This window comes from Dromiciops gliroides, chromosome 3, assembly GCF_019393635.1.
Source record: "Dromiciops gliroides isolate mDroGli1 chromosome 3, mDroGli1.pri, whole genome shotgun sequence".
NCBI classification, from domain to species: Eukaryota; Metazoa; Chordata; class Mammalia; order Microbiotheria; family Microbiotheriidae; genus Dromiciops; species Dromiciops gliroides.
The window spans coordinates 178651828-178666278 of record NC_057863.1 but is presented as its reverse complement, the minus strand read 5'-3'; the positions used below and the strand labels follow the sequence as shown (position 1 = coordinate 178666278).

The window sequence follows — 14451 nt, the reverse complement described above, 5'->3', positions numbered from 1 at the left end:
TTTTTGTGTGGTATGTGGAGGGCCCTCCGGATCTCTGGGCTTTTCAAAATCTTGGTAAGGTCTGTGTTGGTCATCTTGTGCATGGGAAGATTGTAGTGACTCTTCAGGAGAGCAGGCCCACGCCATGTACCATACAGGTCATCCAACTTCTGGAAGGCACTTTCAGTCCAAATACAGAAATGCCCCACATGCCCTGTCAGGAGCAAGTCTCAGAAGGTTCAATTTACTCATATTAAGTAAAGTTATACCAGGAATGTCTCTGAAGGACTTGATAATACCATTGTCTTCATTATAGATGATAGAAGGTCCCCAATGCTAGATCCGATGACGGTTTTTCATTTTACCCTTACCAACTCACATATGATGAGAAGCATAGACCTTTTTTATGTCCATTCCATGCCTTCAGCTTCTTAAGCAGCAAAACTGCTTCCTTGGTCTTCTTATACCCTTCAACTTTATCTTCAACCACTAGGGGAAATTCTGGGACTTCTTCAATTTGATTATCTTTTTTTTTAATTCGATGACCTTTTGACATGATCAGTGCTGGCAGGGCACAGGCACATATTTCCAAAAGCCCCCACCACCCCTAACATGAGGAATTCAAGAGACAGCTCTGCCAGTTCCCCAGGACCCAGCACTGGTCTGATGACCTGCTAATTCACTAACAGCATAAGGTTGACGGTTAATTCTTCTCATGGTGGTATGAACAAAATTCACATTATCTGGATGAATTGGAGCCTTAAAGACAGCAGGCAAGGTAACATTTTTGCCAGGGCATCTCCCCCTTTTCAAAGTACACAGATATTAAGGGACATACACAAGCCATGGTGGGCACCTAAGAGTAAGAGCCATGCTCTTCTCCGCCAAGGGGCATCTTCTTGTTGATGACTTTTTAAATGAGAAAGAAAAAAAGAGAGAGAGAAAGCTAATAAATGAACACAACCTATTATCTCTGCACTCATTCATCATTCCTACTCACTACAATTGGAGTCACTCACCCAATTGGAGTACACCTGTCCAGATGTTTGAACTGCTCTTCGAACCACAACCAAGCAACGAAACATGCAATATTAAAACACCTGCCAGATTTGGGTCATCACAATACTCAAGCCCAACAAATAAGTTGAAGTTGAGCATAATTAGATGAGGGTAATTTCATGGGTACCAGTGCATCATCCAGACCAACGATAACAATAACTACTAGTATTTCTATAACACTCACTTTAAGGTTTTGTAAAGCACTTTATGTCATTTTATACTCACAACAACCCTCATATTATTATCCCAGTTTTATAGCTGAGGAAACCGAGGCAAACAAAAGTTGAGTGACATGCCTAGGGCCACACAGCTAGTAAGTATCTGAGCCCAGGTTTGAACTTAGATCTTCTTGCTCCAGGTCTAGCTCTCAACTGAGAGCATCTTTCATTTGCTATTGATTTGTTATCTTTGTCACTATATCATTGATTCAGCTCCTTTGCTGTTCATACATTTCCTGAATAATATAAGGCATGTCACCCTTCTTTAAGGAATATCACCCTGATATCTAACTTGTTTCTATCCTAATCTTTGTTATAAGCATAACCGACATCCATAAATATGAATATTTCGATGCACAAAGAACATTTCTGTTCTTTGGGATTATGTGTAAACTCATGTTATGTAGTGGGTTTTTAGTGGTTTGGGTTTTGTTTGGTTTGAGGGTCATTTTTTGGAAGCTGGGTTTGCCTAGACAGGAAATGCAGAGACCACTTGCAGGCTTTGTCCCAATACTGAAAAGCAAGGGATCTTTGACTTGTTTTATTTCTGACTTCAGTCAGTTTGCTCTTCCTTAGGCAGCCTGGTGGCCTCCTATGCATGGGGTTCATCAAACCTCTGACTGACCTACTTCAAATGGCTTAACCCAATGCCAGAGCCCAAGCAATCCAGCAGCTTCAACATCCTTGGAAACAGGAATTACAGGCCCATACCACCACACTTGGTTTATAATTTTAAATTAGCATCACAGTAACAAAACTGTCTTACTTGACCATGTCTCTTCTGAACCTCCTTCTCTCTATCTCTTTTATTATTCGGTGGGGCAATGGGGGTTAGGTGACTTGCCCGGGGTCACATAGGTAGTAAGTATCAAGCGTCTGAGGCCGGATTTGAACTCAGATCTTCCTGAATCCAGGGCTGGTGCTTTATCCACTGAGCCACCTAGCTGCCCTCCTCCTTCTCTCTTCTATGTATTTTTTGGGGTGGGGCAATAAGGGTTACACAGCCCAGGGTCACACAGCTGGTAAGTGTCAAGTGTCTGAGGCTGGATTTGAACTCATGTCCTCCTGAATCCAGGGCCAGTGCTCTATCCACTGTGCCACCTAGCTGCCCATTTTCTATGTATTTTTAAATATTTCATTCACTCTTTCCTTCTTTCCCCACAGTTTTGCCTCATAACATTTCTGGCATTGTTGAGGCTAGCTGCCTAGCCTCAGTATGAGTCTCCTTTGAGATGCTTGAAACTTTGGCTCTTAGAGCCAAAATTCACAATTACATAGTACAACTAGAAGAACACTGGAGGTTAAAAAAAACAGAGATGGTTGCTGGGGAGCAGCTGAAGATTGTTGAAAGCATTATTCAAAGTCCCAAATGTAATCCAGGTAGTTCTCTTTCTCCTATTCCATTACAGACCCACTGTCCATCTGAATATAATAGGTACAATATGTACTAATGAACTAACTGAATAACTAGCTATCTAACTCAACTTGTAGTATGTATTCTTCAGCCATTTGGTTTTTCCTGTGTGGGTTGTTAGAACAACCTCTCTTGAGTATTCATAGATCTCATTGAAGATATCCTGAAATGTTCTGGAGCTTGATACAATTATCTCAATATCATCTGCAATCAGGTCAAAATGGGTACATGATATAGACATAAAGGGTGATACCATAGGTAAATGAGGAGAGAAAGGAACAGTTGCCTCTCAGATTTATGGAGAAGAGAACAATTTATGACCAAACAAGACATAGAGAATATTATGAAATGCAAAATGGATGATTTTGATTACACTAAATTAAAAAGGTTTTGTACAAACAGAATTAATACAACCAAAATTAGAAGGGAAACAGAAAGCTGGGAGACAATTTTTATATCCAGTGTTTCTAATAAAGGCCTCATTTCTAAAATATATAGGGAACTAAATCAAATTTATAAGAATGCAAGTCATTCCCCAATTGAGAAATGGTCAAAGGATATTAACAGGCAGTTTTTAGATGAAGAAAGCAAAGCTATCTATTGCCATAAGAAAAAAATGCTCTAAATCACTATTGATTAGAGAAATGCAAATTAAAACAACTATGAGGTACCACCTCACAACTATCAGATTGGCTAATATGACGAAAAAGGAAAATAACAAATGTTGGAGAAGTTGTGGAAAAATTGGAACACTAATGCATTGTTGGTGGAGTTGTGAACTGATCTGACCATTCTAGAGAGCAATTTGGAACTATGTCCAAAGGGCTATGGGACTGTGCATACCGTTTGACCCAATAATACAACTACTAGGTCTGTATCCCAAAGAGATCACAGAAAGGGATAAGGACCCACATGTACAAAAATATTTATAGCAGCTCTCTTTGTGGTGGCAAAGAATTGGAAATCGAGGGAGTGCCCATCAATAGAGGAATAGCTAAACAAGTTGTGGTATATGAATGTAATGGAATACTATTGTGCTGTAAGAAATGATGAGCAGGCAGATTTCAGAGAAACCTGGAAAGACTTAAGTGGACTGATACTGAGTGAAGTGAGCAGAAACAGGAGAACATTGTACACGGTAATAGTAACATTGTGTGATGATCAACTGTGATAGACTTGGCTCTTCTCAGCAGTGCAATGATCCAAGACAATTCCAAAGAACTCATGATAGAAAATGTTCTCCACATCCAGAAAAAAGAACTGTAGATTCTGAATGGAGATTGAACCATACTGTTTCTACTTTTTGGCTGTTTTTTTTTCTTTTTTGAGGTTTTTCCCTTGTGCTCTGGTTGTTCTTTTCAATATGACTAATGCAGAAATATGTTTAATGTGATTGTACTTATATAACCTATATCAGATTGCTTTCTTCTTGGGGAGGGGAGAGAGAAGGGAGGGAGAAAAATTTGAAACTAAGAATCTTATAAAAACAAATGTTGAAAATCTTTACATGTAACTGGAAAATAATAAAATACTTTTATGATTAAAAATATCATCTGCAATCAGTTATCAGGAGAACCTATAAAGCAGGGGATTTTAACCTGGAGTCTGAACTTTAAAAAAAAATAATAATTGCATTACAACATAGTTAGCTTCTTTTATAATCCTATGTATTTCATGCATTTAAAAACATTATGCTGAGAAGAGGTTCATAGGATTCACCAGATTAACAAAGGGGGACCATGACAAATAAAAAAACTTTTTAAGAGGCCCTGCTCTACAGGGAATCCCTCTTTAACTTATTCAGAGAATCCTCCACAATGCAGAAGAATAAATATCTGATTCATTGTTTTCTCTGGTTCCAGTCTCTCCCTTATCCAGTTCATCATCCACACAAATGTCAAAATAACCTTCCTAAAGCTCAGGTTTAAAATGGTGTTCCCCTGTCTCTAGGATAAAATACAAACTCCTTAGTTTGACATTTAGAGTCCTTCCTAGGCTGCCTACCTCTGCAGACATATTTCATGCTATTCTCTTTTGGTACACTTTATCTTATATCTAAACAGGACCACTTGTTCCCTAAACTCTTCTGTGCTCTGCCATTTTCTTGCTCCTTTGCCTTTGCACCAGCCATCCCGCGTGCCTGGAATGCCCTCCCTCCTTACTTGCATCTTTTAAAATCCTTAGCCTTAAGTGCCACCACCTATGGGAAACCTTTCCTAATTTCCCTGTAACTACTGTCTTCTCAAATTATTTTATGCAATTATCCATTAACATGATGTATCCTTTAGTAGTCTGTAAGTACCTTGGGGACAGGAAGACATGTAGTGACAAACTAACCCATATAGGTGTGTGTGTGTGTGTGTGTGTGTGTGTGTGTGTGTGTGTGAGTGAATGTTTAAGTGTACACAATGCGTAACCAGAAGAAAAAGGAAGTAATACATTGTTGGAGAAGATAGTTACACAGTAACACAATCCAGTTGGTGTGACCTTAGGAATCCACATATTTCAAATTTCTTGGATTTTTTATTTACATGTGTAATTTTTGTTGGCCCATTACACAAGGATGTGTATGGAATGGGCTCTGTGGAGAGGGGCGTTCTAGCACTGAACAACTGATTTCAAATTATTACCCTGAGCTGTGATTTGAAATTTGCTTGCTGCAATTATACATTTAATTGCTCATTACATTTGATTTTTATTTGCATTGCTTGATTATAAGGCGAATCACTGCTCAAGTTGATTGCTCAAGGTCTTGATTATATAACTACATTTGGTCACAAGGAGTGAAAATGACTTCTAAGAACCAATCCATCATCCTCATGGCTAAATGAAGATGGCACATGTGTGTGGAAAGCCAAAGAAACCACATTCCCATGACACTAAGGGATATATATTGAGTCATGTAAAATAAAAGAAATTCAAAAGTTGATCATTGCTATTTTCAAACTTTGGGGGGGGCGGGGTTTTCCATCAGTATCTAACTGAAGTTTAGTATTTTGTCCAGACCTCTGATTTCACTGGCATAGAAAACTCCTGGGGAGGAGACCCCTTCTACCAGTGCAGAGGAGCAACTGTCAAGCATCTTACAGTCTTTATGAGTTGCCTGGGGCACTGCAAGGTTAAGTGACTTGCCCAGGATCACATGGTCATTTCAGAAGCAGTACTTGAATCCAGATCTTCCTACCTATAAGCTGCCTCTTTGTATTCTGATTAATATATAATAAAGTTGAGGCACCTAGGTGATGCACTGGACTTAGAGTCAGGAAGACATGAGTTCAAATCTGGCCTCAGACACATTAGCTATGTGACCCAAATCACTTAAGACTGTTTATTTCAGTTTCCTCATCTGTAAAATGAGCCGGAGAAGGAAATGGCAAAACCACTCCAGTATCTTTGCCAAGAAAATCCCAAATGGGGTCCCAAGGAGTCAGACATATCTGAAAATGACTGCACAACAACAAAGTGAGTTAGTCCTATCCACTAGTGTATATTGGCAAACTCTCTTCTGGTATTTCTCTAAACCCTTCACAGAATCTCTATCCCTATTCCTCTAAATCTATCTATCTATCTATCTATCTATCTATCTATCTATCTATCTATCTATCTATCTATCTATCTATTTCATGCTTACCATGTTCAACGAAAACAGTCCATTCACCAAGATTACCCTTTAATCTCTCTTTTTTTACCCTTTAATCTTTCTACATGAACAGAATGCTTCCTTTTCCAAGGGTTCATACCAGACCTTCATTCATTCAAACCAAATTCAGGAACTTCCTATATAGCTTACTCCAAACAACTCCAAGAGAATGAAGGTTAAGTCATCCTACTACTACCTAGGAGCTAGATAGAGGACATTCTCAAAAGGTAGTCAGTCATCAACCATTCAGCAAAGATCTTGATATTTATTGTGGTTATTCTAGTTACCTAGATTTTTTTCACCTCAAAGACATAGCCACAATGACTATTCATGCAACTTTTAAAATGACACTAAACAGGGAAGAATGAATAACACTATTTATTTATTTGTTTGTTTGTTTAGCCACCCATCCATTTATTTGTTTGTTTATTTGTTTGTTTTGCGGGGCAATGAGGTTTAAGTGACTTGCCAAGGGTCACACAGCTAGTGAGTGCCAAGTGTCTGAGGTCAGATTTGAACTCAGGTCCTCCTGAATTGAGGGCCAGTGCTTTATCCACTGTGCCACCTAGCTGTCCTCAACACTTTATTTAAAGTGTAAGGGTCCAAAAATATTTTAGTTCTTACTAATTCTTAGACAAATAGCACATCACATTCACTACTACTGGTCAGACTGCTTTGGGAATACAAGTTTCAGAAAGATGACATGAGGGTAGAGGGTGCAGAAGGGAGCCTCATCTACTAAACAATGCCCTACAGAGATAACCAAAAAGTATAGTCAAGCACTGCCCATTCCCGCCCAGTAGAGCATCAATATATCACAGGCGGGTGGTTAAATAATGGCATGTGAAGAGTGGAATGGAAAAAAGCATTTGTCAAGCATTTATGATGTGCCAAGCACTGTGTTAAGCACTAAAGATACAAATAGAACGGTGAGACAGTCCCTTCTCTTAAATAGCTGGCATTCTACTTAAGGAGATGGCGCCTATAGGACGGAGCAGCTTCTGGGAAGATGGTCCTTGGGGTACAGCAACAGGGAAGATGACAATGCTCAGGTACCTGAAGGGCACAGTAGATGGGTAGATAACACATACTGTGCTTGGGACCTATTGCCAAAGAATATGGTAATGTTTGGCCAGGCCCCATATAACTGAAAGGACTATAGTTGGTTATTCCCTGTTCATTGAAACTATGTTAGCAGCCATGTCTATCCCACAGCAAGGGGTGGGTAGAAGTTCAGGCTCATGACCGTTGAGACAGAGAGATACTGATAACATCTGGGGAAGAGGTAGGCTGTGATATCACAGAGGGGCTCCCAGAACAACCTGATCATCTCTATCCTCTGGCTACCAAATGCAAGGAGCAGCCTGGGGCATTGGAGGGAATTAGACAACCCTCACTTGGAAAATGGGCCTATAATTTAAGATTAAGTGATCAGAAATAATAACCAGAACTAAAATATGTTTGATGAAGTAAAGTAATAGTTCCATTAAAGATTTCAAAATCAATAACAAAAGATAAGATGCTCTAAGAAGATTCAAATTCAGTTGAAAAGGAAGCAGGACATTTTTGTGGTACACAGACTATTCCATTAATGAAATGTCATGTTCTTTTAAAAGTTCAATTTCTTATTGGGTCAAAGTAAAAGTTGTATAATCTGCAAAAATCAGAAAGCAGCACTCTCATTCAACTCATCTCTAATGAGGCCTGCATTTAATTACCACGTTCAGTCTGAGATGCTGCTTCTCTAAGTGATATAGAGAGAACCCAGACAGGTTGAAGAGGAAGGAATTAAGATGATTAAAGGATTAAAAAAGAAAACATATGAAGAATTTTAGGTTATTTAATCTGGACAGGATAGAAGAGTGATAATGAATGAATTAATGAATGCTTCCTTCACTATGTGCTCAAAAACCATCTGTTGAATATCTTTTCAAACTTTGCCTCTCATCATAGTCTTGCAGATGAGATGGAAAAGTTTTGACTGGTTAATAATATGGTTGGGTGAATTTATAGCTAATAGAATAAATGTACCCAAAGAGTATCAATTAATGGATCTTTATGAACTAGAAGAGAAATGTCTAGTGGCATATATACCACACATCTCTGTACCTGGCTTTGTCTTCCTGAATGTTTTTATCAATTAATCAAATGAAGGCATGTCTATCAAATTTGTGGATGACACAAAGCAGGGAGAAATAGCTAACACATTGGATGTCAAAATTTATATTCTATGGTATCTCAATAGCCAATGGTCTGGAACAATTGGCTTAATTAAAGTAGCCAGAAGAAATTGAATGGAAATTTAATAAACTCCTGTCCATTGAAGAGAAGTTTAATGAAGTCCTAGAGATAGGAAGAAAGAGAGACAGAGAAACAGAGAGAGACAGAGCGAGAGCTAGCGCGAGAGCGAGAGCGAGAGAGAGAGAGAGAGAGAGAGAGAGAGAGAGAGAGAGAGAGAGAGAGAGAGAGAGAATGAATTGTATTCATGGGATTAACTGGAGGTTTCAGTTGTATGTAAGCTTGAGCCAACAAGACTGCCCAAGAAACAAATCCAGCTATATTAATAGAAGCACAATATCCAGAATCACAGAGGTCATTGATTTAGAACTAAAAGGAACATTTAGTCCAATTCTCTGAGTCTCAGAGAGGTTATGACTTAGCCAAGAATATATAGGTTGTTAAGGGAAAGAGGTGGGATTTGAATCCAGGTCCTCTGACTTCAGCTCCACTGTGACTGATCTCCCATTACTCAGTGCCAATTGGGCTCAATATGAAGTGTGACACAGTTCTATGCCACATTTCAAAAGGCACATCAACAAACTCAAGCTTAACCAGACTCAGGCAATAATGAAAGTGAGGGATCTGGATAAAGGCTGTCATGGAGAAAGGGAAATCAATTTATATCTTGTGACTCCAGAAAGCAGAGTTAGAGTCAATGGGTAGAAGTTATAAAGAGATAGATTTCAGTAAGTAGGAAGAAGAGCTTTCTAATAATTACAGCTGTCCCCCCCCCAAAAAAAAAATAAAATAAGCTTCTTTGTGATTATTGCAATCTCCTTTGCTGGAAGCTTTCTGCTAGAGCTTAGCTGACCATGGACAGGGTATCCCAAAAGGCTTAGTATAGTTTTAAGCTATTTTAAAGCTTAAAGGGGCACTAAGACTTGTGGGACACCTTATATTAGAGATGGTATTATGGGGCAAGGCCTCAGACCCACCTTCCTTGATTCTCTAGACTTAGCTACCATGACTCATGTCCCTCCTGACTCTGCTCATGCACTCCCTCTTCTCCCATTAGTGAGTTCTTTCCAGAACCTCCATTTTTGGGGAAGAGCCCAAACCAGCTAGTCTTCGTTCTACAGACTTGGCCATCACACCCCCACCACCTACCTATCACTGCTTTTCAGCTCCTCTTTTGTGTGTTTTTTTCCTCCATTAGAAGGAACTAGCTGTATGACCCTGGGCAAGTCACTTAACCCTCATTGCCTTGCGAAAGAAAGAAGGAAAGAAAGAAAGAAAGAAAGAAAGAAAGAAAGAAAGAAAGAAAGAAAGAAAGAAAGAAAGAAAGAAAGAAAGAAAGAAAGAAAGGCAAGCTCTGAGAGTAGAAACCATCTGCAGCTGCCTTGACTAAAGTAAGCTACATGACACAGTAGATAGTGTACTGGGCCTATGGTCAGTAAGACCTGATTCAGACACTTACCAGCTGCAAGACCCTAAGCAAGTCACTCGATGTCTATCCGCCTCAGTTTCCTCAACTGTAAAAGGGTGATAATAATAGCACTTAGCTCCCAGGGTTGTTGTGGGGTATTAAATAATTTTTGTAAAGTGCAAAGCATAGTGCCTGGCACATATTAGGTGCTTGCTAAATGCTTCTTAACTGATTTGTTGACTGATTGACATGGAGGTGATTACTTTATCAGGTGGAGAAAGATCAAGTGACTCCTAAAATCACTTCCAACTCTGAGATTAGTAAAATTTTAATAATGATAATTGTTTTTAGTACAATTGTAATAGGGGAGGAGGCAGCCAGGTGGTGCAGTGGATAAAGCACCGGCCCTGAATTCAGGAGGACCTCAGTTCAAATCCAGGCTCAGACACTTGACATTTACTAGCTGTGTTACCCTGGGCAAGTCACTTAACCCTTATAGTCCCACAAAAACAAACAAAAAACCAACAATTGTAATAGGGGACTATCCAATAAAAGGTCCCAGAGCACAGGGAATCCCTATGGATGTGTTTTGAGACTTCTTCTGGAAGTCTGTGATGATATGGAATGCACAGGTATTGCCTAGTTCCTCTCCACTTACTATATGGTCAAGAAAAGATCTTTTGGTTGACTGCTGAGCCAGAACCAAGACTGCTAAGAGAAATGGTCCCAGTGGAGAAACTTGTTTTCTTTCCTTCTTGGTAGACACAAAGTGGAAGGATGACTCTCTGAGCTTGAGAGAGCCATGGGGGAGGAGGGATTCCCTTCTGCCAGTAAGGGAGCACATGGCCTCATCTGAGACAAGCCTGTGTCTGAATTGGGTGTTTCTTGTTTTGGTACAAGGTCTAATGAGACTGAAATATCAGAAAAGTATTTGTCTAGTGACATGAGACCATTCTAGAGCTTACCAAAGCTAAACCTAGCATACCAACCCAGGGCAGCAAAGACACCATGTCCTGGAGTAAGGGAGCTATATTGTAATCGAAATTGAACCTTGGGCCAGCTAGGTGACACAGTGGATAGAGCACCAGCCCTGGATTCAGGAGAACTTGAATTCAAATCCGGCCTCAGACACTTAACATTTATTAGCTGTGTGACCCTGGGAAAGTCACTTAACCCCAATTGCCCTGAAAAAAAAAAAAAAGAAATTGAACCGTATAGGGTGAATGCTTTGTAGTAACTGTTTTAATGTTAAACCTACTCTCCCCAGGGACCAGGTTGGTAAAAGAAAGAGTGTGCCTTTGGTTCAAAGGGGATGTTTCATAATTCTCTTCTCAATAAATATCCCTTTCTAAAAGCTAACTGATGTTAACAGGTGAAATTGATAGTGGAGTACTAATCAAAGTTATTTATGATTTTTACATTAATTGGCATTGGTGATTGATATTAAGGGTAAATATACCATAATGGGTGTTCAAGCTTAGAGCATTAGAAAGCTCTAATCCTTAGAGGTACTGCTTGAGGGTACCTCTGGAACCCTGAGAGGCAGATGTAGTTGTCCTCAAGGAAGCCCTGCACGTTTGGATTGAGAAACTAAGTATAGAACCTTAATATCCAGGAACTATTTTTATAAGGGAAATGTTGATTAGCTGTTTTCTCTCTCCACCAAACAGAGAACAAGAAAAGTGGATTCACACTACAACAGTAGGCTATAGTTTGGATGAAAGGAAAAACTTCTGATCTTAAGACTCTGGGTAATATTCTAAAGGAGGCAGAATTTCTTTCACCAAAGATCTTAATGAACAATCATAGACCATAGTCCTCTGGTCCAACCCCCTAATTTCACATATGAGAAAACTGAAACCCAGCAAGGGTAAGTGACTTGCCAAGGTCACAAAGGCAATAAGCATGAAACTGTGTTAGAATAAGAATGTTTCAGGGCAGCTAGGTGGCACAGTGGATAAAGCACAGGCCCTGGATTCAGGAGGACCTACCTGACTTCAAATCTGGCCTCAGACATTTGACACTTGCTAGTTGTATGACCCTGGGCAAGTCACTTAACCCTCATTGCCCCGCAAAAAAAAAAAAAAAGCTTCTATAACATTTGTGTTGCAAGAAATGTCTTCACATGAAGCCACACATATACATGTCTATATGGCTATATATATATATATATATATATATATATATATATATATATATATATATATATATATATATTCACATCATTCTACATCATTTTGACATGTTAATGTGTCAAAGATATCTGATTTGTTGGGGGCGGGGGAGGCAGAGAACTTGCTATGCAAATAGGCCCAAGCTTCTTAAGGAAGAGAGTGTGGTTTGTGACCACAGCATTCTAGTGAAGATTTGGTTTCCTCATTGTTCTCCCTTGTTGTTTCACTCTAGTTGACCTCTTCCTATGACCCACCAGGCATCCAGCAATTTATAAATGTCCAGATCTTTCATAATATATAGATGCAGCATCAAAACATTATTTCTTCTGATTATTATCATTCATAGTTTTATAGTTGATGAATCTTCATTTAATTTAGAAAGTGCTCTTTCTTGCTCCTCAAATAATAATTAAATGGCATAAAACTAAAGCTAGCCTTGAGCTCGTTCTGACCTTTCAAATCTTCAATGAGAACATATTTTCATCTCTTTTACTTTAATTAACAATAAAACCTTAGCAGTCATAAATAGTAAAGATTTCCAATAATGCCACAGAAGAGAGGTACGTAAATCTGTTCAATAGCTTGCTAATGTACTACCTTCTAGAAAAGACAGGGAGCAGTGTATATTAAATTTTCATAGGTTGATGTCTTGTCCAAAATGTTCTTTTGCTTCTCTAGTCATTTTACAGGTCACGTCACCCTGCCGTTACACAAATTCACAAAATTAGATCAAATTATTTGAAGTATTTCATTAAGTAAAGGAGAAGATCGAGTAATTATCCAGTTCATTTGATCAAGGTTAACAGTCAATTGGGCAATTCAGATGAAAGCTCCAGGGCTAATCAGTTGGGTTATCTGTAGTTATTAAAAAGCCAGATCCTCATTTCCTTTTGGCTGGGTCTACATAAAGCCAAAACATGCGTTCACACCTTCATGTTCATATTGTTGCTCTCCAGGATTCCCATTTAGTTCCACTGATCTTGTGTTCACTCTTTCTACATTGGTCTAAAGAGCTCAATAGTTTTGATGGTTCATCCCATCACGTTTTCTGCCTCCCAATAAGCCATTCATGGTGCTATGAGATCTAGACTTTTAATCAGGCAGGGCATCCATGGTCTCTTCCCAATACCCCTACCTCCCTCCCCGCCCCCCCCCAAAAAAACCTGTTCAATTTGATCAACTCAAGCAAAAAAGTTCATTGTGTGATAAATTCTATACCACCGTTGTGTGGCATCTTATAGACAAAACAACTAGCTGCCTCAATTTTTCACCTTTCAAGAGGCAGCAGGGCCTGCCCATGGCTGGATTTGAAGATCAGTAAACATGACTTCATATCCCAACTCTGACACTGTGTGACTGTCTATAAATTGCTTAACTCACTCAAACCTTAGGCAACGAAGATATTGATGAGTTATTGATGAATTGTAATAGGTATTGGTGAAGAGAATTGCCCACCAACACAATCAACTATGGATCCCTGATTTCCTGATGTAACAAGATGCTATAACATTGTGCTGATCTATATATTCTTTGAACCGTGTAGATATGTATACTTGCATCCATATGCAGAGAAATGCACAGAAACAGAACTGTCAAAGAAACATTCTGATCAAAACTCTTGCTTCAACTAATTATCTGCAGTCTTTATCACAGTAACCAATAGGATCTAAGTAAGCTCCTTGAGGACAAGAATTATTTCATTCTTATCTTTGTAATCCCAGGGCTTAGAGTAGTGATTGGTACATAGTAGCCATTTAATAAATGTTTGTTGAATTGAACTGAACTAGTGATTTGAGGTCTCTAATGTGTACCTGGACCATGGCATCTAGCCTACCTAGTGAAGAAACAGACTATTAGCTGGAATAGTTCCAAAATATATAGGCTTGCAGAATGCAAAGTCATCTATTAGATTTACATTTTGGCAAATGATCTGTAAAAGCACTTTAGAAGCAACCAAAGGACGTGATATGAGAAACTGTAAATACAGTTGGCACAGTTTGCCAGTGTTTGTCTTACAAATGAGTGATCAAGGGGGCAGCTAGGTGGTGCAGTGGATAGAGCACTGGCCCTGGATTCAGGAGGACCTGAGTTCAAATCTGACCTCAGACACTTGACACTTACTAGCTGTGTGACCCTGGACAAGTCACTTAACCCTCATTGCCCTGAAAAAAGACCAAAAAAACCCCAAAACAAATAATGACTATTACAAATGAGTGATCAATATAAATCACTATTTGCAGCTCCCAGTTAGGCAGTTCTTCCATGAAGACAAGCCATGATCAAGGTGACCAATCTAGCTCACTAGCCATATAAAAGTATAT

The 14451-nt window shown here is 39.1% G+C and overlaps 1 protein-coding gene and 1 pseudogene across 1 annotated transcript in view; both read right to left on the bottom strand.

Annotated features, from left to right (window-relative positions):
* Positions 1 to 14451, bottom strand: part of TMEM255B (transmembrane protein 255B) — a 132646-nt gene that overhangs the window by 53962 nt on the left and 64233 nt on the right. The gene's annotated exons all lie outside the window — the stretch shown is intronic.
* Positions 316 to 826, bottom strand: LOC122749638 (annotated as a pseudogene).